This window comes from Cloeon dipterum, chromosome 1, assembly GCF_949628265.1.
Source record: "Cloeon dipterum chromosome 1, ieCloDipt1.1, whole genome shotgun sequence".
NCBI lineage: Eukaryota > Metazoa > Arthropoda > Insecta > Ephemeroptera > Baetidae > Cloeon > Cloeon dipterum.
Window position 1 is genome coordinate 17,956,825 of NC_088786.1, and position 25,887 is coordinate 17,982,711.

The window sequence follows — 25,887 nt, forward strand, 5'->3', positions numbered from 1 at the left end:
ATCGATCGTACGAATTGGAAATTATTTTCAGCCAGGTGATCATGCGCAGCACTTAACATACATTCGAACGAGAAAGTGAAGATGTCCGAAGCAAATGCAAATAAAAAGTGTGAAAAGCCTGCAACGAGAAAGTTCATGATCACAATTAGAAGCGTACACAGACACGTCATTCCTTATTAGGTCCCGCTTAATGCTGCGGTCATTACTTTGACGTTTTTGTAAGTGATATAGACATAGATCCGCAGCAGATTAATTTATGTCTATTGTATCCCGTGCTCAATGATAATAAAAACGTGCGCATCACATCATCAATGCACATTACTGTGTGTAAAAATACACTCCATGAAGCTCATGCATATATTTATTTTAGCCCATACAATGTCGGTTTGCCGCATTGAATAGCCGCGACGGGACGGTCATTTGGTCCGGCTGCTGATGCTAATTATCAAGAAGGATGACCAAGCGCTTTCGCATGCCGATTATTCCGGCTGGAATGCGTGTCTTTTTTGTTTGAGCTATTCTAGATTCGGACGCAGCTGAAAAAAAATCGGGCTGCACGCAAAGTTTGTTTACCGCAGCCGAGAAAATCCCTGTTTATCTACTTAAGGAGAAAACATTATTCCTATAGTCACACCGTGCATTATGAAGAGTCTTATGATAATGCAAATTTAATTCTTCATTGCGTCATTCATAGTAAAGATTTTCATAAGCATAGACGAATTTATCCTTCAAAAGTTTTTAATTGTAATAGCTTTCACTCGTTCGGAAATTTTTATTTAGTGCGGGGGAAATCTTTTGCGTCACAATGAGACCAGATTTTAGTCTTCTGTTGGTAGATTCCCTTGAAGGTAGAAGCAAACATGGATCTCACAGAAATTAAATGAAGCATTTTCAGTGTATAGCAAAAACTTTTTATTTTCCTAGATTTTTCTGCAGAACATTTCCTGCTCAACTAGTTTTGGCTGCTGCTGGTTGAAGCCCTAACTCATGCGCTTCCTATTCATTCCGAGGGCTGAAGGCTTAGGAAAAGTTGAAACTAGTTGAGTAGGAAATTTGTGTAGAAATAAGGAAAGTACACACCGAAGATACTGCATTTAATTTCAACTGTAAGATTTATTTCATCTTGGTTTTGAAATTACTGCCAATTAAACATTTAACAAAAAAAAAATACTTGCTGTGAGTAACAACACATAAATACGGATTGTGTTATAGTGCCTTCTAAGTCTCTAATTAAAAAATGAAGCCTTGCCCAAGACGCCTGCTCTCTAAAAGTCCGCCTTAGTTAATAAAAAGTACCGCAAACTTTTATCATTGCGACCAAGGTCGTTTTAGGAAAAAAAGCTCTGCATCATATTCTATTAAAGCAAGTTTCGCAAACGAGTTTGGCCATGTCGAAAAATTGCCCATCCAGACACAAATTCTTCTCTATTTCGTCTCTTGTGTTGTAAAGCATGTTGCTTGGGATGGATGGGGACGTTGATCTCTTTACCAGCTCTACAAGTCAGCTGTGGTTGCGAGTTTCACTGGAAATTTATCGCATAGACCAACGCGTAGCACGCTAGAGACTTATTTGCATGCCCAAGCTACTATTTAATGGATCCACTCGAACGTGATTCGCCCGTTAGAGTAGCTGAAATTTGGTGGCACCTCGCCCTTTTTAAAGCAAAATGTCTTTTTATTTATAGTTTATCATCACGCAATCGTTAGCGGTCTATTTGCTTTTATCCATTTTTTTCATACAACATAAGGTTTATCGGGGTCATTTATGAAAGTGCAAAACTATTAGCATGAATTATAAAACAGCAGAGACAAAAAATCGAGAGAGCAATAAATTCTCATTCTTTTTAACGCCAGCCTAACCAAGACTTTTTGTTCCAATTAAATAAAATTAGTTAGCCAAGGAAGGAGACCATTATTTTGAAACAATTTCTCGACGTCAAAATAGCGTCCAGAATCAAGTTACAAAACACGTTCGAATTTTCATTCGAATGTCTCATTTTCCGCTGCTGCCTGCATCAAATAAATACGCCTCTTTAATAGTTTTTTACGCAGAACCAGAAATAATAAACCATAAATTAAAAGAGAAAGAAAAGACAGCCTCCGCTCGCCTAATTTGCCTCGCTGCCGAAGAAGCCGCGCATCCATTAAATTAATTAGGCGCCGCTCCAATCAAACAGGGCCTCAAGAGTAGAATATTTTTTTTCATAAACACACGGCTGGATGGTGATTTACATTTTGAGCAGACATGGGACACGAAACCGCCGCCGGCCCTCGGTGCGGATAGTAATTCAGTGCGGTCCATAAAAAAGGGCAGATATGTGATTAACCTGCGCGCCGAATCAAACGAAATTCCGATTTGCGCGCACCTCGGCCGACCTGCCGCACGTGTGGAGGAAAATAAGTTCGTCGAAACAAACAACGCGTTCGTTTTACTCTCAGGCGTGCTCACGCGCTTTCATTTGTTGTCTCATGCTCAGTCTCTCATCACGATGAAAAAGACAAATGATCATGACACGCATTAAATTGCTTTTCGTGTAAATCGCTTTTTAACTAGGTTCAAATTTTCGGCGTTTAATCATGCTCGCGCCTTTTAACCGCTTCATTTTGTTTCTGACGTAAAAAATTTCTCTGAATTGGAATAACTATGTAGTGCCTGCCTATAGGTGGCACTCTCCTCCACCTTTTACAACCTATGCACCTTTTTTACTTAGTAGCAGTGTCAATTCTAATCTTCCCCTCTGCGTGAAACGTCACACTGTCACGCCGCAGACGATCGAGATTAATTGTGCTCAATAACCTTCACTGTAAGAATTTAGTGACATGAGATTTATAATTATTTCTTGTAAGTGCTCTGATGTTAGTGTTATTTACTTGTGAACCAATATTTGTGAGATTCTGTTGTTTGTATAATTGACTGACCCGGTTAAACAGGGTAAGAAAAGTTTGTTTTAATTTAATGCTAATGACTTGTGATATTTATTCTGACTATTTGGATTGTAAATAATTTAAATACACAAAATTCCATATTACTTATTGAATTCTTGCTTTTTACAGTTCAAATTACCGAGGCTTTATAATAAAGGCATTCTACAAATTTGAGGGATTTATTTAAGAAATTCCCCTCATCTAGCTAAAGGAATGTTTTTGACTGTCATTCCTTGGATTATACGAAATTTTTATTGCGAAAATTTATTTTAATATTATTTATTTTTGCCTTCTTTTATGTCGTGCTCCAGAATCCAGTAATTTCACTAAATAATATTTTTATTAAATTACTGGATTCTGGAGCACGATATAAAAGAAGGCAAAAATTTGGAAACCGTTTTAGCTATTTTCCCTGAAGCATTTTTTTATTTTACATTAGAAAAGTAAACGGAAGCGGCTGTTGTTGCTAGGCAAGCAATTCAAAATGCAAATGTTTGTGCACAAATAGTTATGTTCTAGATGTGTCTAATTAGACTAATTCCGGAATTACTTAAAGAAACATTTTGGTGCGGCTGCACCAGTAAAACATGTCATTAGAAAGTTCCCAAAGGCAGAACCTGATTAACATCGGCATTTCATCCTCATTTTCATCCAATTCATTTGCATACAGAGGGGAAACAAAGGTGTCAATTACGCTAATTACTTCCTCCTCGTTGCGGGTAATTTTCACAAAAATGCACCGCGCACTGCTGACTTACAATTGCGCGCGTGTAATCGGTACGAATTATTTCACTCGGGAATTATTATGATGTGACGGACGCGGCCGTTACTCTAAACGCAACACCTAAGTGGCATATAATGCACAACAACAATATCTCCCGCGTCTTTATGGTGCATCAAGGCCGCGACCGCGCCAGAGCAACTGGTTTCTAATGGGTGTTGAATGGAAATGTGGCACACGTCTGGCCTCTGCTCCTCACCCGAGATGCACACCACGAAATGCATAAATCCGGTATGCCGGGCTGCGTGATCGAACTAGTTTAAAATAATAAAGCAATTTGCCATTTGCGGCTTCCGAGTTATTTATTGCACCGCTTTTCTAATGGCGTGTGCGACAGGTATTCTTTCTGCGAGCACTGTCAGCGTGTCAGACGAGCTTATGATTGATGTCAGAGCGTGCGGCTGGAGAATTGCACTTTTATATTTTGACGTGAGTGCATATTACTCTGCATGAATAATTCTCCTCTTGTGAAAAATGGTTATTGCATTCGCATTCGCGAGTCTGACACAGCAAGCGGAAGAAATATATTTTTACAAGACATTTAACTGGCACAGAAATATATTTAGACCATTAGAGCACAATTTATTCGACAAATATTCAAGGGAGATAAATACGTATGTTCACCATATCCAGGTTACCCTGACATTAATAATTGACCACACACTTTTGGTAACATAAATAAGTGTTTACATAAGTAATATGTTTACAAAAATATATTAAAAAATAAATAAAACTCTAACTTAAAAATTTATAACTCACTCATGCTAGGGAAGGCATTCTTATACAACCAAAATCAATGTGTTTGAGAAATATTAAGAATCAAATGCCAGGTGTTTTCATCCGATCCAAGCTGCCGGCTAAAAAATCCGGATATCTCGAAGATTGAAGCATCATGCAGAGATGCATGCTCCCGGTATCATCTACCAGCGTCTAGCTAATGTTGGTTCAATACCACAGAAACAGTCATTGTAAGGAGATCTATAAAAAATCTTAATCTAAAATTAACGAATGGCTAAACAGCGTGGAAACTAATTTAAGATGGTTAGCTATTAGTGAAATTTTGAAAAGAATAAATAATTAACGCACGCTCTTAATTACCTATGTGTTGTATTTCTTTATTTTTATGTTTTAGATTAACTTTAGGGAGACATCTCAGGCACATTGTTTGAAATCCTCTTTGAATAAAGCAGCAGTTGCTTCCATCAGAAACATACAATGGAACTTTTCCTTCATTAATTATCGTGTTAGAAAAAGCATTCATTGAAATTTGCTCTTTATTGTATAGGATGGCATGTTGACCTTGTAAATTATTGTGAGATAAGGTTAAATCACAGGAGGGTGAGTGACGGGGTTTTATATTTTTTTTCTACTAGATATTTTTAATTTCTCATTGAAAATGCCCTCTCTAAAAAGTGCGTGCAAATTCAAATTTATGTTGATAGGTTTTCAGAGTTAATGTATTTAGAAGAAGAAAAAATTTCCCATTTTTCCCATTGCATTAAATTTTCATTTCCAAATATAATTACATAATTACAGCAAAAAGGTCACAATGCTGATTAAATTTCATCATCACATCTCGGAACTGTTAGTCTTTTATTTACTCTAAGAGCTTACAAATTACAAGACTTTATGATGTTGCCCTCTTCTCGAGGCCAGTGGTAGGTGTTGAGCGGCAAAAAGGCATTTTTACTCAAATTCTTTCCTCCTCGGAACGCTATACACGGCTAAAAAACTCGTCGGTAATCTTTTACAATTCTAATTGCTCATCACATCGTTTAGCTACATAGTGCGTTTAAAGTTGGGGATTGCTTTTTGCTTGTTGTGGAGCTGTGTGTTTATATTTTTTATTTACGCACATTCCCGGCGAATGAGAAGGCTTTAGGACCATGGTTCGCAATGGGGACAAATTTCTACTGTGAGATGCCACACTAAAAATCACCATTTTCTGTAATTTGATGCTATCTCAGTTGTTTCCCACAGAGTGGACCTTAAATTACGCTAACGTGAATAAAGTGGGAGAGTGACATTGCTCTTCACAACACGCAGGCTCATTTTAATATATTTTAAATTGTCTCTGCACGTGACTAGCAATAATTGCCTCAGTGTTGCAGCCCACATTTTTGGAATGAAAAATAAAATAAAATTATAAGGATATCACTTGAGATGAAAAGGTGCGATTGCCTTTTTACGAGCGCCTCATTCTCACTCATGCGCGTCAGAGCCGATTTTTCAAACCCGCATCCCAAATTTATCAAGCACTGCGGTAGGAAAGGAACATCTTTATTCTGCTGGCAAACGGCGATTTTATTTCCAAGAAAAGTATCTTCCTTATTTACGACCGACGAAATTTAATCGTCGCATTTATGGACCGATTTTCGCCCGTCTCCCTGCTAGACGCGCCATAATGACGCACGGATCGCGAGCAGCGGATCTTTGATAAAATATTAGATAGACCATTTGGTACCCCTCGCTTTAATTGCTTTACTGCACACAGCAAAATATGTCAGCGGCCTCGGGTCTTATAGATGAAAGCACCTTCGTCTATAGATTTTATCTACCCGCAAAAATCTTTCTGGGGACAGGTTTTGTCATGAAATTTGATCGCGGCTGAAAGGTTTTGACTGAATCGGGTCAGCCAGAAGCAAAATTAACTCATCTATTTTTTATTGGTTTTTAATATTGGTTTAATTAATATTGTATCCTGCATTAAAATGTGAAAGCTGATAAGAGTTTGCAAAAAAATTGTCTAAGAATGAAACCACTCAACACGTCTGCAATTATTACTCGCACCGTGTTCTATTCGAAACGCATACTTAATATACCACTCGTCTTTTTTTATTACTTAATCTTTAGAGTTCGTGGGACTTTTAATGGGACGCAGACGTTTTTAGTGATGCAGATCGTTTCCTCGTTCATTTCTGCAAAGGGAGCAAGTATGTAATAATCGTTAAGATAAAGAGATTTTGACGATGTTTATGAGCAAACCTCTGAGTCCATCTGCTTAAGCTAAATAATGACGACACTTCTTGAGACCCCTTGACAAAAAATAAAACGTCGTCACAATTTCACGGTCAATCACGCCACTCGTTCTGTACCATGAACAATTCGGGACGCTTGGTTAACGCCACCACTTTTTTTTCTCAAACCATTGTGTCTCCATTTGCAATCTCTTTCGGCAAAGGACCGCACAACCACTCACTTAAAATTCATCGTACGCGAGCGAATTTGCAAATGAATTTATCTCGTTGCAGTGAAAGAGCTTGCAAAATACCTGCGGCGGATATAAAAAAAGAATAAAAAATTCACGAGCAACGATGAAAGACTCGAATGACATGCGCTGCGAATCCCCTGCTTTGAATTATTAAACACTGCGTTTGAGTACAAGTGGCAATTTCTCTTTCTCGTGTCCTTGTTTGAAAATTCTAGTGGTAAAATGAAATCTCTGGCTTTCGTTTCGTCGTAAAACGTGCGTATGCGTCGCATCAAGAAAGTGCATTTCATCGGCCCCGTAAAGCACTCGCGACTTAAATGCAGTTTTTTACCCGTTCGGTCGGTCGGTCATCACCGCCGTCGGGCAGCAATCAACTGATGTGAGTCGGACACAATGCACCACACTGAGAGAGTGTTCACCATACAAAAGGGCCGATCAGCCGGCAAGCATTATCGGCACAAAAGCGCAAAAACACACAACAGCCCTGAGCCACCTGACGCCGAGTCGCAATCTCACGCAGACACTAAAAATGGAGAATATCGTTTTGCAGAGTGAATCGGAAATCATGGTTTCCAAAATTAATTATTTTTCATTTGTTGTAAATTCTAAGATATAATTTATAAGGGCCCAAATTGGCTAGAATTATATAATTAGCATTAGAGTGTATGATTAAGTACAAAGATGTATGCAGGAAAATTTTATTAACAAAATAGTCTCGTTTAAAACTATTTTAAACATCAAAGCACGACTTCATTATCCTTCAAAGGAGTTTGAAAACTGTCATGGCTGTAATAAAACGTCTCTTTTATTTGATTTAGTCCCTATACATGCAAGGATTGTCTTCCATTCCGTAATTGAACATCGACGTCGCAAAAACCGACTAAAATAGCCACTACACATGCTTGTTTTTTAATTATGGATACTCCGTTTGCTTTTCATGGCAAAAAACCTGATACTTTTCACATTTTATGCGGGAAATTGAATTATACAATCTTTCCAAACTGTATACTCTATTAAACCCTATACGGTAACTTTATTAATATCTAGGGCTGTGAATATAAGTTTTTCTTGCATAATAGTCGACTAATTTTATCCAAATATTCACATTTTTTTGTTAATGGCACTTTACTTAAAAATTTTATGTTTTATCAAAATATCAATGAAAGTTTCGTTTCCTAGTGAGTTATAGCGTCAAATTCACGACCTAAAAATAGGATATTTAAAAAGAACTTTTAAGTTCACTATTCAGATTTTTCTTCCAAACTGGAAATTGTAAAAAAAAAAATTAATGTGATTTCCTTTTCTTTTTTAACATAAATTGAACGCAATTTTTAATCAAAACTATAAATCATTTGTTATCTTAATTTATGGCTTCTTTAAAGACTTCTTGCATGCCATCGAAATGGACAAGGCTTTTCCATGACTGGAAACGTTTTTCGATTGTCGTTGATAATGATCAAGAGTTGAATCATTTCTTTGCTGGATTTTTACTCCAAAGAATTACAAAATAACTATATACACAATATATCGAAAATAGCAACGAAACTGACTGTAGCACGTGACAAAATAATTCGATTCGAAAACCGATCAAATGTCATATTGGGCTAAAAGAATCAATAAAAATATAAAACGGTGAAAAACATTCCTGAGATGTAAAACAATATGATGTGCTTTTCATCGGACTTGAAGCTGATTTAGAACATTTTTTACATTTTCAAGTGGGGTTCAGAAGGCTTAAAATTGAATTATTCGTACTCATTTGTCTCATGACGTTTGGAAGCTCAGAAAAAAATTGTCAGTTATCTAAAATTCACAGCCCTGTTAATAACATCTTTTGAGGATTATTAATTGTGGCGGCTGCTTGACAGCGCAGCTTCAAATTAATAAAATGTGCCGAAATATTAGAAATCAAGACCAGTTCCGAAAATCCGGTCCACGTTGAACGGTATAACAGAAGTGAATGGCTGCTGGATTATTCACCAGATCCTAAGCTAGTTTCCTATTATGCACTGAAAAGCGGAGAGAGAGAGAGAGAGAGAGAGAGAGAGAGAGAGAGAGAGAGAGAGAGAGAGAGAGAGAGAGAGAGAGAGAGAGAGAGAGAGAGAGAGAGAGAGAGAGACACACACACACACACACACACACACACACACACACACACACACACACACACACACACACACACATACGCGCGCGCCTGTGTGTGTTTGTGCGCACAGCATGCCAATGGCGGAGATCCAGTTTTTGGATTTTCAAGTGCAAGGTCCTCGGCACGCAGGCTGCGAGTTATTAAACCACTCTCCAGCCAGCGCGTCGTAAAATCATTCACCGGTGAAAACAAAATCGTCCCAAACGCAGAGCCGCTCCCAGCTCGAGATGTTATTAAACACTGTGAATTTCGCCAGCATGTATAAAACTCTAGAAAAACTCCCCACGGCGGTGATTATAGTATAATCTCGGGCCGAACCGGTGGAATTGAGTGGAAAAGGTGCAGATTATTTTCTACTTGAGCGACTCCGAAATTTTAATTGCTGGGAATATAATATATGGCAGCTGTGCGGTACATTTTTAGTTTTTCAATGCAACGAGCAAAATTACAGAAGTTACAGTTTACAGTTGGGTAACATAATCCTTCTCGTATATTTGTTCTAATTTTTTTTGTGAATTTCGCAACGGTACATATTTTCAAGAAGTAATGGTAAAACTTTTCATAAAATTAATCTTGTAAATAACTTCACTCACGGTGATTTTATCTGTTTAAAGCCTTCACAAAATTAAAAACAATATTTCAATGGCTTTGAAAATATGCTAATAACACTATGTAAGTATAATTTGTAGGTCGTCAAACTAATTAAATTGGTAAAGTAGCTGCTAGGAAAATTTAATTTAAACACAAAAGAGGATTTTGATCGAAATAGAGACGTTGTAAATAGAAAATATCCGATTATCCCGTTTAAAATTGGTTTGAATTCAAAATATCTATCCATGTGGGCATTTCTGGAAAATACTTAGGGCTGCCGAAATAGGTTTTGGCGCTCTCATCTTAAACTTGACTGATATGACTCATTTATTTGTCCAACAATCCCGATGATCGTGCCTAACCATTTAGCAGCTGGTAGTAATAAGCAAAAAGTAATGACAAATCGGCCGTGTCGGGCGATCAAGCCTTCTTTTTTTAACGGGCTGCGAGCGTTCGCCGAATAGCTGCAAATGTTTAATTAGCGTGGCGCAATTGAATATAAAACTCGCGCCCTGCGTCTTGCTCTATTTGCTTTACGACTAAATCGTGACGATTGCTTCAACGCAAGTCTGGGCCAATTTCCAAATTGATGTATTCAAACACGCAATCACTGACGTAATCGCAATCCTCTCTAGTACGTTGACTTAGGGCCAACTTCTGGAAACGGGTGCGTGTACCTCTTTGCTGCGCAGACCGCTTTTGCGGGCGAGATTTATGGTAATAGGTGTTAAGGCAGCTGTGAAATTAAATTTTGTGAGGCGTGGCCAAACGAACGAGATTTTATATTGAAGTTTCGTGTGCATGTACTGCCTGATTATATCCATGCTGTTTTGACCAGTGTCAGGTGAAAATTGCAATTTATAATCCACAGCCCTTCTTGCCAAATTATGACGAGTCAATTAAGTTGAAAATCTGCTCCTTACGGAGTTTTATTTTATTTATGGGGTTAAAAATGTAAATAATATATATTTTTCTATATAACAGACGGTTACTTCAATCGGTGTCATATCACAAAATAATCGAGTTGGAGGAGAATAGACGGTCAAATTCGGTTTGTAAACATGCAGCATTTTATTTTTTACAATGAAAGGGCGTAATTCGCGGAAATTTTGAAATGTGGGTGTGGTTACCAAAATGTTGAAAAATGAAGGCATGGCACATGTTGCAAAGCGCTGGAAAAATTTGAACTTTTCTGAGATAATCTGCTAAACTTCTGATTCAATAATCAATTTATTCGCTTTGCAAAAACTATGAATATTCAAAATGCGTCAAAATTTATGGTCATTTGATGGCCCAGATAGCAGCCGCAGAAAAAAATCGATAATATGGCATTTCCCTGAAATTGATGCAAAAAAAATTCCGAAATTAACTGTCGCACAAAATTTACGCAAAGAGCTTTTCTATGGAGAGTAGCCATAATTGAGTACACGTTTTTCATGTCTACAGTTTATCTCATCAAACTGGTGTTGCGTGTGAGTTGCAATCTCCAACCAAAACGATTTGAAACAACCCACAACCTGCGATTTGGGAGAAAAATGCTCTCGAGTTTCTCTGTGGCGGTTAGTTGACAGAATCCCCGGCAGCGGTTGCGTTTTGTGCGTCTCCATAATTAAGCAGAGGCAAGCAGAGCCCCCACGAGTGTTGTTCTCTTTTTTTCGCCGAAGCGAAAGCCTGTAAAACGCGAGAAATCCCGTTCGATTTTATTTGCCTCAAAATCACGGACGCAACACCGCAACGACGCCGCTACCATAAGGAACTGCCGCTTCTTGAGAGGGATGAGGAAATAATTGGTGTGTTTGGGTTCATCGGCGCGTCAGTGCCGAATGCACGTGCGTTTAATTAAACAGTAGCCACAGCCGAGCAGTCATCAATTAGCCCAACTATTTGGTTCGCATGCTCAAGACGCGCGTCGTAATTAATTAAGGCGGTCGCGCACACATGATTTGGATTATTTATCAGTGTAATTACACAGCATTGGCGATGAGATTAATTGAATAAATGACGCCGTCCAGGAACAGTTACCGCAAGGATAATTTGCATATGATTATTTAATTCGAATGCGTTTTCATTTCGCTGCGAAACTGCCTGAGTGGCTTTAAATTAAGAACCAAGCCACTCACCGGAACGTGAATTCGACCAGGCAGTCCAAAAGTAATTTGCGGTAATTGAAAGGAGAATAATGTTCAATGACCAACTTGTATCGTGGTTCTTATAACGCTGCTTGAGTGGAATCGCACAATGAAATGACCAATTGAAATTAATTTTAATTGTTGAATACAATTAGCAGTTGATCAAATCAGAATTTTGAATAATAATAATATGTTTAAAATCAATAATAATCAAATTCACAAGTGTCGTGTAACAGTTAAATTTTTAAATTTTCCACTTTTCGAAAATTAACCGGTTCGTCAACTATTTTTCGCTTGATTTTAATTCCTCTCACCGCAATTTATCCAACGTGTAAGAATTAAGAGACGTAAATGTCTCTTCTGGTGAAATAAATCATGATTTCCAATAAGAAGACAGTGCCATTTGGTAGCGTGCAAACTATGGCACAGATATTTTCTCTAAAATTTAAGCGGCAAAACCAGGTAAAAATTTAGCTCGTGTCCCATTTTTAGAGAAGGCAAAGGTAAAAATTTAATTTTTAGAATATTGTAGACGTATGCAAAAATTTTGCATTGTGAAAAGTGAACTCGCCGAAAAGAACATTTCTTCGTCTAAACATATTAAAAATAATTTTATAATTTTTGTGTTTTCCAATCAATTATTTATTCCTTTTTTCTTTATAGGTATCTATACCTCCGGCGCAGGTGAGTTGAAACCCCGCATTTAGAGAGATACAGATCCTGTTTGATTCTTTCTAGGCAGCGATCCACTTTTTAAAATTCGACTTAATCATCTCTATGCTGGTACAAACATCAGCAAGAGGCGAATTTTTCACACTGGAACATCTGCGAACCACCTCTAATTCATATTCAGAGAGCTGTTATTTACGTGCGCTGACCTGGCGTAAATCATCCAAGATTTATAACTCCGTCAGGGGAAAATCAATCAGAGAATTAATTTTCGTGTGGTCCCGCACTTTTTCTTGATAAATCATTCGAAGGTGTCAAAAAACCTAGCAAGGCCATTCCACTCGATCTATATATGGACTGATTTGTAACACTCGCGATGCGCACAGCACATTCAAATGAAGACAAAAGCGAGCAGGCTTGCAGTTCTGCATCACCGCCTGCGCATTATACACTCATTTTCCAAGTGTCCACCGTCTTGCGTTTTTGTGGCGCCGCCGTGCCGATCGGAGCGCGTCGTGCCGCTGTAATCTGTTTGTGTACCACCCAGATTCGCTCCACAGCCGCAGAATGTGTTGGAAGCGTTCTGTGCAAACAATCGAGGTATTGTCCAAAAGCGAGTATCGCACTGGACCTTGCCGCAGAATGAGGAAAAAGGCTCGCTCGCAGCTCTCCGCGGTAGCATCAATTTGTTGTGAGGAATAATGCTTATTGTTTCTTATCTGGATTGTTAAATAGTGCAATGAAGGGAACGTAAAAAATCTGTACAACACGACAATTTTGATGTGTATATCAAAGTGTGTCACGATGAGAATCGATATCACCTTTTTATTGGAGAAAATAACACGCGTTCGTGTGGTTCGTTGACGCCCCGATTACATTTTACGAGCCGTCAAGCTAGGTGACTAATAAAGAAATAAATAAGAGCAGCAGAGCAGCACTTCTGAAATTATTATTTTAATAATACCACTAGCAAGCTTGAATCATCATTTATCAGCAGTGGTTAAATGGGTTTAGCGCACTTGAATGCTCGCTTGTATCGATCCGAATCTCCCGAATATTAAGGACAGGCGGAGTTCCAAAGTAAAGAACGCCTTAGTTCAGGTCCCAGGCCATCAATCACTCTTTGGTAATTGGTATCAACTGTATGCAAAAAAATACCCCAACATTTTCTAGTTATAGTTCATCTAAAAAGCTATTTATGTAATTAGATTTATGGGGGATATGCTTTAAAAAATATGATCATCATAAATTAAGAAAAATTGAAAAGCTGTGAATCTGTAAAAAAATCCTTTATCTTATAAGAATATTGAAAATTTATCCGGTGATTTTACAGCCGCTTAAGGGAAAATGTACTGATACGTGTGTGTTTGCTGTTAAATTTCGCTCCTTGCAAAATAGAATATTAATCTAGAAAATTAATCTTTGCGTGTCTTGGTCCATGCTTTAGCAAAGAAAGAAGCGAAGAATAATCGCAGATTAAAAAACTTCTACGTGCAGAGAGGAGTTGGCTCGCGGTATTCTTTTAGCTGCTCTGATTTTCGTGTCTTGAGACAGCACTACTTGCGCTGCCAGCAGCTTTTCGGTTTCTAGAAGGAAAAAAAATGAAGCACGGCGACTGGTTTGCATCTCTCTCGGCGACCTTTCAAATATTTGCACCAGTTTCGCAGGAGAGCTGTGCAAAGCAAAGGCGGACGGCAGGTGCCTCTGAGCCCCAGCTTTATCGGTTGAAAATTGAGGTACAACGCTTTTTTCGCAAACTAATGAAGAGAAAGGAGACGCCAATGCAAACATCCGCGGTTTGGACAGAATTCGTGAAATTGATTGGGAAGATTCAAGACAAGACCGGGATATAAACGGGACTTGTGCACAGTATATAATGTCGGTTGCTAATTAATTTGCGGCCGAAATTAACATGTGAGCGGATGCAAGCCAGTCAGCGCAAGAACAAGAAGAGGGCAATTTGACCGCACTCAAAATCAGCCTTAATGGACCTTCACTCTGAAGCGTCCCCTTTATCAAGAAAGTACATCTCGAGCATAGAGAGACAGCCGTTAATGCAAATATTAATGAGTGTATGTAATTTTGCCGCTACTTGTGATCATGCAGACTCATAACCTGCTCAATTTCTACTGTCTGGCGGGCGGTTTTATTTCGATTTTCACACGAGATTCTGTTAATATTTCTATTTGTTTTTATTGGAGTGAAAACGTATTTATTTAGCTTTCTTTTGCTGGCATCGTGTTTTTGTCTGCATTTTCCAATCACGCACGTCTTACAGGAGAAAACGGAGAAACCTATGGAGTGCGCTGCAGATGTATCAGAGATGGCATACCTTTGTTCAAAACAAACGCACAGACACGCGTACAAAATAATAATCACTTATGCTGACGAGGAAAATTGTCAGAGGCAATCAGGTGTGAAGAAGAAATTCTCTCTTTCTTCATATAAAAATTTAGTACTTATTTATATGCTATGCGTATAAATATTATGCACTGAACATTCTCACATCTTATTTTTATGCGAGCAATTTATCTCTCTATATATGCTTCAAAGTTGTCACATACATATTATATATATATTGTTATAGTGATATATTGCTTGAGCAAAAATATGTTTTTTTGGATGAGTTTTTTATAGATTTTAATTGCGGTATCTAACATTCATTTTAAATGTTACTTCAATTTTCAATTTGTTAAATACGAAAATGAAATCTCAACATGGAACGAGTTATTTTACACAGATCGTAAGGTCATTATTTTACAAAAGAAAATGATTAACTATTTACGAAAGGTAAAGCGATTCTTAACAATAAGACCTTTCGCAAAATCATCCAAACCAATTTAAAAATAACTTTCGTACTTTACCATTAAAAAAACCAATCGAAAATATTTTTTCCATTCCAGTCAGTGAAATTGTTTAGGCCTTCGCAAAAAAAATGAAATTTACCTACAATGATGCATCTAGGCATAATCTGGTGATAAAATACCTAGTTTGTTGAAAATTGAGATTTAAGTTTTCATGTTTGCCTCCAACAGGCTCTTATGTTTTAATAAAAAATATAATATTGTGATATGTTTTTAAGCTTAGTTGACACATGCTGGGAAGCGCCCAGCTTAATAAATTGACGAATTGTAATACTTTCTTCGTTGTTCATATAATTGTGTTTAATAAAAATTGATTGATTGATATGTTTTTAAGCTGCACATTAAATAGGAAAAATACATCAAAATGGAATGAGATATTTTCTAAGATTTAACTGTCAGTAAATTGAAAATATAATTAAAAATGTAATGGCAAGGAGAGAAAATCATCAACATGTTGCAGGCAATATGCTCTTCTTAAAAAATATCAATGATTTTAAAAATGTCTGTTAGACATGTTTTTATTAATAAAATGTATATTCTCATGAAAAGGCCGCCAGTTGGAGTCAAACCATGTCGAGAAAAAGAAATTCTGAACTTTTAACCAACAAATATTTAGTCACTTGGCAAAATTTAGTTTCCTTATAGATTTTTCTTGTTATTTATCTATACCTTTCAAATAAAATCATTTTAAAACTTTTTTAATGTTATATAACTAGAAATGGAGAAATCTTATTAAATTTGCAACCCACGAGATCAGAGTACTCTCCTTGCATATTAAAGATTTTCCCAATATTCATTCCATGACAATTTTATTCAAGGAGGAGCCTTTTAAAACAATTTAGCACACGTTTGAAGCTCTATTCAAGAAATTAAATTATTAAAATTACAGAAGGCTATTAATGAATAACGTAATTCTGATAACTGTTTAAAAGTCCCCCGGTCCTGGGACTAAGATAAATAAAGTCACCTGACCATGAACCAGTTTTAAACACCAGACCTCATACACAAATTTGATTCAATAAAATCAAGAAAAAATTTCCAAAAAATAAAATCATTAATTCACATTAAAAAGTTCAAAGAATTTTATAATATAGCGTACTCACCAGAAAAGGGGCACTCCTCTGAGCATGGCCAGCGGCAGATTCGGCAAAGAAATCCAATCGGGTGCGATTAATTGTCCTTATAGCAGCGTCTCGATCTGGCTCGACGAAACCCGAGTCACGGCACACGCAAATACAGCAAGAGTCTAGCGGAGATGCTTCGCCGTCGGGAGAGGAGGCCGCACTGGTCTGTTGGCCGGCCGGCGACCACGCGGCTGCCGCTCGCCGTCCATCCAGTTCTGCTCACTCCCAACTCTTGCTGCTCCAATGCGTCTATACGCACGTCGCCGAATCCGCTGATGCGCTGATTTTTTCTTCACCACGAACACGGCGTAATTAGCTTATGCAATTGGCGTGGAGTGCGGTTCTGCAGCGAAGCAGTGCGTTTCGAGTGCCGGCAGGAGACTTGAACGCCGGAGAGCGAGACGACGACTCTTGGCGGACAGTCAAGTGCAAGTGCAGCAAGTGCGGCAATTAGGATGGAAGTAGTGGTCTTTCCTCTCTCCTCCCAGCAGCCCGCCAGCACGAGAAACAAAGGTCATCAACACTTGCCGACTGCATTTTGCACTATGAAAGGGTTGAGATTACTTTAGTGTTTATTGCAGTTAAATTTAGTGATGGTAATTATGAATATATGACTGTAAATTTAAGACAGTTTTACTTTCGAAAAAAAAGCATTTATTTTTGATTGTTTTCATGTATTGTGCTGATAAAACGGATTTAGAGATGGTATCTGAAAACATCTTTTTAGCTTAATTCAGTGAATTTTGTTACGCAATAATTCCTTTTAAGAAAACAGATCCTACGCATTATTTATAAATTTCAAGATTAATTTCTTTTTAAAGGTAAATAGTAACCAATGCACGAACTTGTATAAAATATTTAAGCAAACGTTTTGAGTTAACTAATAAAACATAACTTACATTTTTTCTTCAAAATAGAAATGAAAACTTAATGTAACAAAGAAAACGTAAAATTGCCTCTATTTTGAACTTTTTTCTAATCTCAAATTATTAATATTGCTCCTTGTGATACTTTTCTTACATCGCCACCAAAACGAACGAGGCGTGAATTTTTTCAAGTTGTTAGCAAGAGTTAATTTTTCTAAATTTTCACAAATGTCAGCATTTTCGTTGCTGGAATTTATACAATTGGAAATGAAAACTGTCTAAATATTTTTAACCAAAGTGAGGTCAGTTTTGACTGTTTTTAAACAGATCTAAACATTTCAATAAAACCTACTATTTGCATGTATAAATAACTATTTAACTGAAAAATTAACCATAAATTAACTTTGGGCGAGTTAGTAAAACATTTCTGCTAGTCCACAATAACATAAATTTAAAATTAAATTCCACTAGAAAAACTTACACCGTGTGATACATAACTGAATTGAATAGTTCCTTTAACACACGTTTGGATATCCAGCTAATGTTACTCCTGAAATTTCTGGCTCGAATATTTACTTGATACCTAATATATAATATTTTTCTGCAAACGCAATAGGTGCCAGGAAATTTAATCTAAGAGTTGTTGAGAAAGGTCCAGATATTCAATTTGAAGGTAATAGTCCGAATTTTTATTTACCAACATCATTATCCAGTGCAATAGCTTTTGCGCGTGACTGGAGGCGGCTCTGACTTTTAAAATAAATACAAGCGTGCGTGTGTCTGTGCCGACGCTCGGACGCAGCGCCCAGTGGCTAACTGTTCGGTAATTTATGCACAGATCTCCTTTCAGCGGGGACCCGCCTAACGAGAGCGCGGCCGGCATTCTACCTGTTTTATTCGGCTGTTAAAAGGCAGTAAGAGAAATAAACAAGAGAAGAATGCTCTGAATAGAAAATAAATGCAATAACTTTCAAGAGCCAATTCTTTGTTTGGCAGTAAACTATAATGGTTTGTACTTGTCATTCAAAAGTAAATTAATTGCTCATTTTGGCCAATCCAATCAAGCAATACAATTTTTCATGAGCAGCGATTAGTGGGAATAATCAATCAAAATTCTTTAATAAAGCAATTAGTTAATATAGACTTGAAGGACGGAAAACCATTATTCAAAGTCGTGAAAAAACAAAGTAAATTATTACGGACTTAAGTTTGCATGCATAAAAATATTGCGGCAAAGCTTTCTAAGCAGAACTAACAAACTGGTTCCTGTAAAACCAAAGCATAATGGCCATCAAGCAAGCAATTACCACGTCGATGATTTTTTACACTCCCGTAATGCACAATAAAAGAAGACGTTATTGGGAACAATCAGTCGTCCATTAAAACTTGTTTGTAAGCAACTGACTGCTTAGTGTCCGCACGTAGAGAGGATAAAGATGACATAGGGTAAAACATAGAGTAACGGTGTTTTGCTTGACCACTCCGCACATGAAGAATATCTCATCAGTTGCTATTGTGAAATAATAAAATACATTAATACGTCCTAAAATGTTTAAAAGAGCATACACACATCTGTTCAAAATTTGAAAGTATACTAAGAGGCATGAAACTGAGAAGCTCGCCTATTTTTCTGAGCTTCCAGTCGTAGCGGAAATATCACATTAGCACAAATTAAGCCATTTAAACCATACGTAAAATCGTCTAAATCGGTTAAAAATCTGTGTCTAAGATCATATTTTTACTACGCAGTTTCAGCCTTTTCCTATGGTTTTTGTTTACCAAGTGGGTGTTTTAGGTTAAAATTTCTTATTAGTTCTTTTAGTAAAAATTATTAACTGGGCTAAAACAATGTCTCTAAATACCATCTAATTTGCAGCAAAGCAGTTATCTACTTTCCGATCAAACCATCTAAAATTCAAAGAATAAATTGGAAGGATTTTAAAATAATTCGAGGATACTGTTATTCTTAATCAGAGTAGCAACTGCTAGATGCACGGGTACAAATTTACAATTTTACAATAGCTAGATCCAGTACGAAAGCGGGCGATTTAACAGGAGCGAATTCAAAACATTGAGGGAAATGGTTGAAGTAAATTCCTCAAATCTTTCGAATGCCTTTATTTAATGCCTCAAATTTGGACTGTAAATATATGAATATTCAATAAGTATAAAATATTATATAACATGCGTTAAAATAGTATATAACTAAAATCGTCAAGATAAATATCACAATTATAAATTAATAAAACAAAAGAAATAGTCTTACCCCGTTAATCCGGGTCAGTCAATTACAATTGGGCTCACAAAATATATTCTCGATTTTACACAGACGAGCGCTATAAAATACAATAGTTATAAGTAAACTAGTATCAAAGGCACTTACAAGAAATAAATCTCATGTCACTAAATTCTTACAATTAAATAGTCTTGAGCGAAATTATTCACAGCGTCTGCGGCGTGAGTAAATGTGACGTATCACGCTAAAGGGAAGTATTGTAATGTCACTAACACTTAAGAAAGGTTCACAGCTCAGGTAAAGGGAGGAGGAGAGTGCCACCTATTGACAGGCACTACAACATCATTAAGGAAATCTGATATATTATAGAATGCGTTCGTGTTAAACACCTTACACGAGGTGTTTCCTTTCCACCCAGCCCTTGTGCGTGTCTGCGGCTCACGCATCCGAAACACACACACATCTAGTACTGTATATTGTAAAATTGAAATCTCCGGCGGTGTGCGAGTTGCGAGTGGCGATCATAATAAAATAATGCTGGCTGGGTGAATAGGGGTCACACGGCCGTGAATGGGAGATGAAGCGTGCACCGCAACTCGTTCTCTGTAGGTGCTGCACTTGCAGTCACGTTTCTTTTCACTTGCTCCATTCACATGTAAACACATTGGTGCGCGCGAGAGTCGTTCATTGTTAGTAGGTAAATATGCCACGGCTTCCCATAGCGACTTATGCAAAGAGGAGATTTCAACTCGTGACTTACTTGAACGCGCGCGCAAAAATAATCCGAAGAGAAAATCTATTCCTCTTTATAAAAGGAAGTGTTTATTTTTATTTTACCGTAAGGATGAAAAATTTGGTAATTTCGTTAAAAACAATTTTCAGAATTAGCCAGTGCATATCCAATTTAAGATGTTTGTTTTGTTGCCAGCCTGGCAGTTTTTGTTCAAATATTTTGGTCCATAAATTAAGCAAACAAGCCGTGCTGACGATGAAAGCCGACGTTTTTAATAGAAAAAGACGTCGCAGGACCTTCCTAATTCCCATAGCGTTAATGCTCGCTCGCGTGCTGCAAGAGGATTTTCTTAGCTGTCATTGCCAATAAAAAATAATAAAGAAACGGTGATATGCATAAAAGCGCGGATATATCGTGTGTTGCAGATGAGAGAAATTCTGGAGGTGTATCGCACACATCACGCCGTCTGTTACGCGTTCAATGACCGCTGGCCGTTCCTCCGCGCGCGCTCACTCGATATTCCCAACGACCGGCCAACCGACCGACCGACCGACCGCCCATAGCGAGAGCAAAACACAACCTGCTGCCGGAAAAATGGAAGCACACTACAGAGCGAATCTCACCCGTCGATCGGCATAAATGAATCTTTAAATTGGTCTGATTCTCGTCAAATTAAATTTGGCTCGAAAGGTGGTCAAATTGCCATACGATTACATCACTAACGTAATTTGTGATGGTTTCAGATAGCTTGGGACGAAACATAATTTACCTGCGAGGAAATCAAATCGTTTTGTATACAAAATTAGCATTTTAAGACTGCTGCTTAAAGTCATTATTCACAAAGTAATATTTGGATTTATTCTTCTAATAAAGTTGAAAATTCTAACCATAAATAATGATAATGGTCACCTATTTCAAAAATAAATAATGATAATATTTTTAAATGAATTGGTTGCTTCTAAGAGCGGTAAAAATCACCGCACTTGAATTTAATTTCCAATTTGAATGCAAAGTCGTGAGTATATTCTAGATTTACAGCCAAAAGGGTTTTTTCCATTCTTAATAAAATATGATTTATTATGGATCCTTTTAAGTGGATTGATATACTGCACAACATTTTGAATTCTTATGACAACACATAATTTTATTTGCAGTTGAACAAATTTTTAGTTAAACAAGAATTTGATGCGATGTAAAAAAATCAAATGAGGACCAAAATGAAGAAATATGCAAAACATTTCGAAAAATACAACGGTTTGATGATGATTTTCGCTTGATTTTGATTTGTTTGGTTTGCGAATTATGAGGTCAATTTCCCTTTTAGAGAATAAATCAAAATGGCAACCTGGGAAAAGCACCTTCCCAATTTCCACAGAATATTTAAGGCAAAGTTAGGAGTGATTTTTTTCAATTGCTGTACTTTGAAGGTTCAACATGCAATGGCATTTTACTTTAGCGCATTGATTGTGAATAATGTTATCTATATACTTCATTTGCGTTAATTTTTTGTTTTAAATTTTCCACTCCGTTCACTGCCAGCAGCTATTAATTTGAACATAACCATTTTCATTGAAAACAAAACAATTAAATGAATGGGTGAAATTGCGCGAAATTTTAGATCCACAATAAGTGATTAACCAGTTTTGTGACGTCAGTTGAAAACCAGTTCGAAGAATTTTCTCCAAAAGACATAGTTTAGAACGATTCCAGGTCCCTACAAGCCTAATTAGTTGCTAACCAGGTTGATACTTAAACAAGAAATGTTTTAATACAACTCATCAGGGAAAAAAGCAGAAAATTTCTATAGCAAGATGACCAAACTTTAAACTTTTGCAGTTAACTTTCCTAATTAACGGTCACCAAAAAGTTAAATTTGGAGGCATATAGGACCTCTGATCAGAATGCCTAATCAGGCAATTAGAAAGGGACTTCTCTTTTTAATTAACAAGCTGCGGCATCTACGCGTTACTAAGCAAATTCAACATGAAGAGTTATTGAAAGCAAAAGACCGCCGACCGATCGAGAGAGTCGAAATGCCGTCGCCGCACGCTTTGAACAAAATTGAAATTACACGCACCATAAAAGTGTGAAATTGCAGCTTCGGGCGCAGCCGGATTAACACATCAAACCCCGGAGTGACCTGGAGAAGCGTCGCAATTAAACGAGCAACTGCCGCCCTGATTGTTCACCAGCGAATTCCAATCCAATTACACTCAACTCACAGCGAGTGCAACTTTTGCGGTTGCCAGCCGCCATTGTTACGAAAAGTACGCGCAGAATCCTTTCCACCGCCTCCTGAAACTCGATTTGTATGTGGAGCACAAGTTGTCCTGACGAAAAGTCAACCGCCTCTCCCTAATTGGGCGAAAACAGAAAAAACGAGTATGCGTGCAATTGCAGATTTAATGGGCGTCCGTTTTTATTTTTAGCACAGTTCTCGAGCGAGATAATTCTCAACATAACTGTGAGTCAAAATTAATGAGCTTTTGCTTCACAATCTAATTTAAATACACCACAGAAATTTCACGTAAAGGAATTAAGTTGATATAATTGCAGTTAAGCTCGTCTTAAATAACATATATTTTATTCGTCCGTTTCTTATGTTCGCCAATATAAAGTTAAGACGGACGTGATATAAAATTAATTCACGCGGCTCTTTCCGTTCGAGTGCACTGCGAGTTCCTTGTTTTGCAGTTATGCAACTTCAAAGAACAAGGGACTGGTATAACATTTCAGAGAATTTTATTAAATCATTAATTTATTAAAAAATAATCAAACAACAAATTAAAAAGGAAAATTTCATTTATTAAACACCAAAGTTTTTATCCTTGCATATTCTTGCTTGTTCGTTTTAAAGCAAATAAGAACAAGAAAAGGAATATTGCCAGCGGATATAATGCAAAAGCGATCAATCTCGCCGCATTGACATGGAAACTCTTAGGTTTCGATGTTTCAGTTTTTGGCGAAGCCATTTAATTCTTGAAGCCTTCCCTGATGTGAATCACGTACGGTGGTGGAAATGTTTTAGTTCGCGATTTTAGCAATAAGAAAATAGCCCAAAACTCCAAAATCATTTTTCATCTAATGTCCAAGGCATCCAAAATCCTGCCTGAATCTTTTATTTAATAATTTAACCTCCTTCCAGCAAAGAATTGTAAACAAAGTCTGTCGGACTTGTAGAAAATTATGTATTATTGTTCATAAAAAATCGCAAGAATACACCATTTAAAAATCCTACTTTTCACAAGTATTAGCAAATGTTTAAATCGTGCATTCGTGTTCCGTGGGTGAATAGCACTCATATGTTTGATGCTCAAAACATAATTTGCCGTATCAGATTTTCTCTGAAGAAGCCGCGTCCGCGTGCGGTCACCTGTGCAAACACGACGCATCACCTTCAAAGTGCACCGAGTCTTTGGCAAGAGCCGGCCTGTCGCTTTACTCGTCAGAATACACAAGAGAAAGTGTCAATTTTTAAGATTTACGACGTGCCAAAGCAAAGAGATGCTATCAAAGGAGGCGAGAAACAAGCATGACTTCAATTGTGAATTTCATTTGGCCATGAGTCATGAGATGAGAGCCGGTAAAGCACTTTCATGTTCGTTTATGAGGTTAAATTTAAGTAAGTTAGTTACTTGCAGATGGAGAAGTGAAGTTGCATGCTTAATTACACGCACAATTCGCTGCAGATTGTTGTTGAGATGAGTTCTGTTTCTAGGGATTGGGGAAAGTAAATGGATATTTTTACGAGTATTCTATGCATATACGCTCGCTTTCCTTTGAAATGAAAAGAAGATGTTAGAGATTTGTGGGGTAATGTAAATACGGTAAATACGAGTGTTAATGGGTTTACCTCAAATTTCCTTTTTTTACGATAGAAACCTGGAGTTTTTTTTTTTAATTTAACGCATTTAGTAATCAACATACATTCCGACTTGTCAATATATTTATTTTTTATGTAATGTAATTTTAAAGTTAGAATAAACAAATATATAGGAAATTACGTAATCAATCATTAACTTAAAATAAAAAATAAAAAATAATTTTTGTTTGAGCATTTTGTCTGCTTGAAAGTGCACTGATTTTACCAATATTCCCTGGAACCTATAAATAATTATGAGCTCCAGGTAAGAGTTGCGATTTAAGGAAGGCAACGCAAATTCTTTCGAACAATAAAAATAAAAATTTATATTTTATATATATATAATATAACAAATGACAGAAACAAAAAATCTCCCTTGAAATAATTAGACACTTATTAGCCATATTAGAATCCGCATTGCCTTTCTTATATCGCAACTCTTTCCTGCAGTCCATAATTATTTACATCTACAACAGCATCAACCTAGCTGCCAGTGTACCCAATTCCAGAGGCTGTGGCTCACCTCAAAACTTTGCCAAGACAGGTGCATTAGGTTGCTTAAAAGTTGTACGGGATGAAAGGGTATCAAATTTTCAAGTGGCAGCGGCCCTTCCTCCAATCTTGAAGTGCGCTCTCATCACTTTTTAATTGGCACCTGTTCCACTCCAGCACTTCATTCTTCATTGAGTGATTGACACTGCGTGTGCATTGGTATCGCGAAATAACAAAAAGCCACATGCAGAGATTTATTGGTACAGATGTGACGGAAACTAGCTAAAGCAAGTGTCCGCCGCACAGCTGCAAGCAGTAATAATCGTAACTCGGCGATTACCCATCTAGTAGCGGCAATTAAGCACCAGTGCGCACGAGAGCGCAATTACCTTTGAAGTGGTTCCAACCTTCGGGCAAAGTCGCTTTGCAAATGGAGTGGCGGTTTGTTTTGGTCGTTTTCAGCAGCGAGCATTAATATCAGTCAAGTCGACCTTCACACTGCATCGTACGTCGGAAAATCCAATTGCTCGAATTGATATTTTTTGCGTGCGGTGGAAGCCAGGGACAATTAGCCGCAAATCTGCTAGGGTTAGCACCTGGGTCAGTTAATTTCGAAATCAGGTACATGCCCGCATTACCCACCAACGGCCAACATTCTTTCGGTTGCTCACGTACATACTCTTTTCATTTGCCAATTAACGGAAAATAATAATCACTGATTTACGTCCAAAACAGTTTGAAAGCAGACAACTTTTGATCTGTCCGTTATTATGCAGTGGGTAAGCAATCGTCAGCCAGGGCCTCGAAAATTTTTCCACTGAGTGAAGCAAAAGATTTTAAATCCATCAGGCCTTACCAACCTAATTGAAAGGAAATAAAGATTATCCGCAATAATAATTGTATCTCTCATCAGGAATGTGTAAAGCCAATTATCGATTATTTTTCCATGGCCGCTATGATGTTGAAGTATTTCAAGTGAGCACGAATCATGGGTTTTTGAGCATTCGTAAGATTTTAAACGATTTTTCTACGCTTTGCAACACATCTCATGCCTTTATTTTTCCCGGGGAGCCTCTATTTCAAAATTTTAGCTTTGCGCCCTTTTCCAGTTGTCGCTATTCACAGAAAATCCAGTGGACGTGTTTACCGTTATAAAAAATTGCAGAAATGTTTCCAAAAATTCAGTCATATTTCCGTCAGTTTTACTCAAGGAAATTAATAATTAATCGTTTTAAGTGGAAAAGAAACAAGTGACTTT

The 25,887-nt window shown here is 37.3% G+C and overlaps 2 protein-coding genes across 3 annotated transcripts in view; one reads left to right on the forward strand and one right to left on the reverse strand.

Moving 5' to 3' along the window:
* Positions 1 to 16,894, reverse strand: part of sha (shavenoid) — a 38,502-nt gene extending 21,608 nt beyond the window's left edge. The window contains exon 1 of one of the 2 annotated variants that reach the window (XM_065475815.1): positions 16,420 to 16,894. The gene's annotated coding sequence lies outside the window, so the exon portion shown is untranslated. The remainder of the gene's footprint in view (positions 1 to 16,419) is intronic. The other variant, XM_065475813.1, reaches the window with a different exon arrangement.
* The window catches only part of LOC135934237 (leptin receptor gene-related protein), a 73,895-nt gene that overhangs the window by 10,149 nt on the left and 37,859 nt on the right, over positions 1 to 25,887 (forward strand). The gene's annotated exons all lie outside the window — the stretch shown is intronic.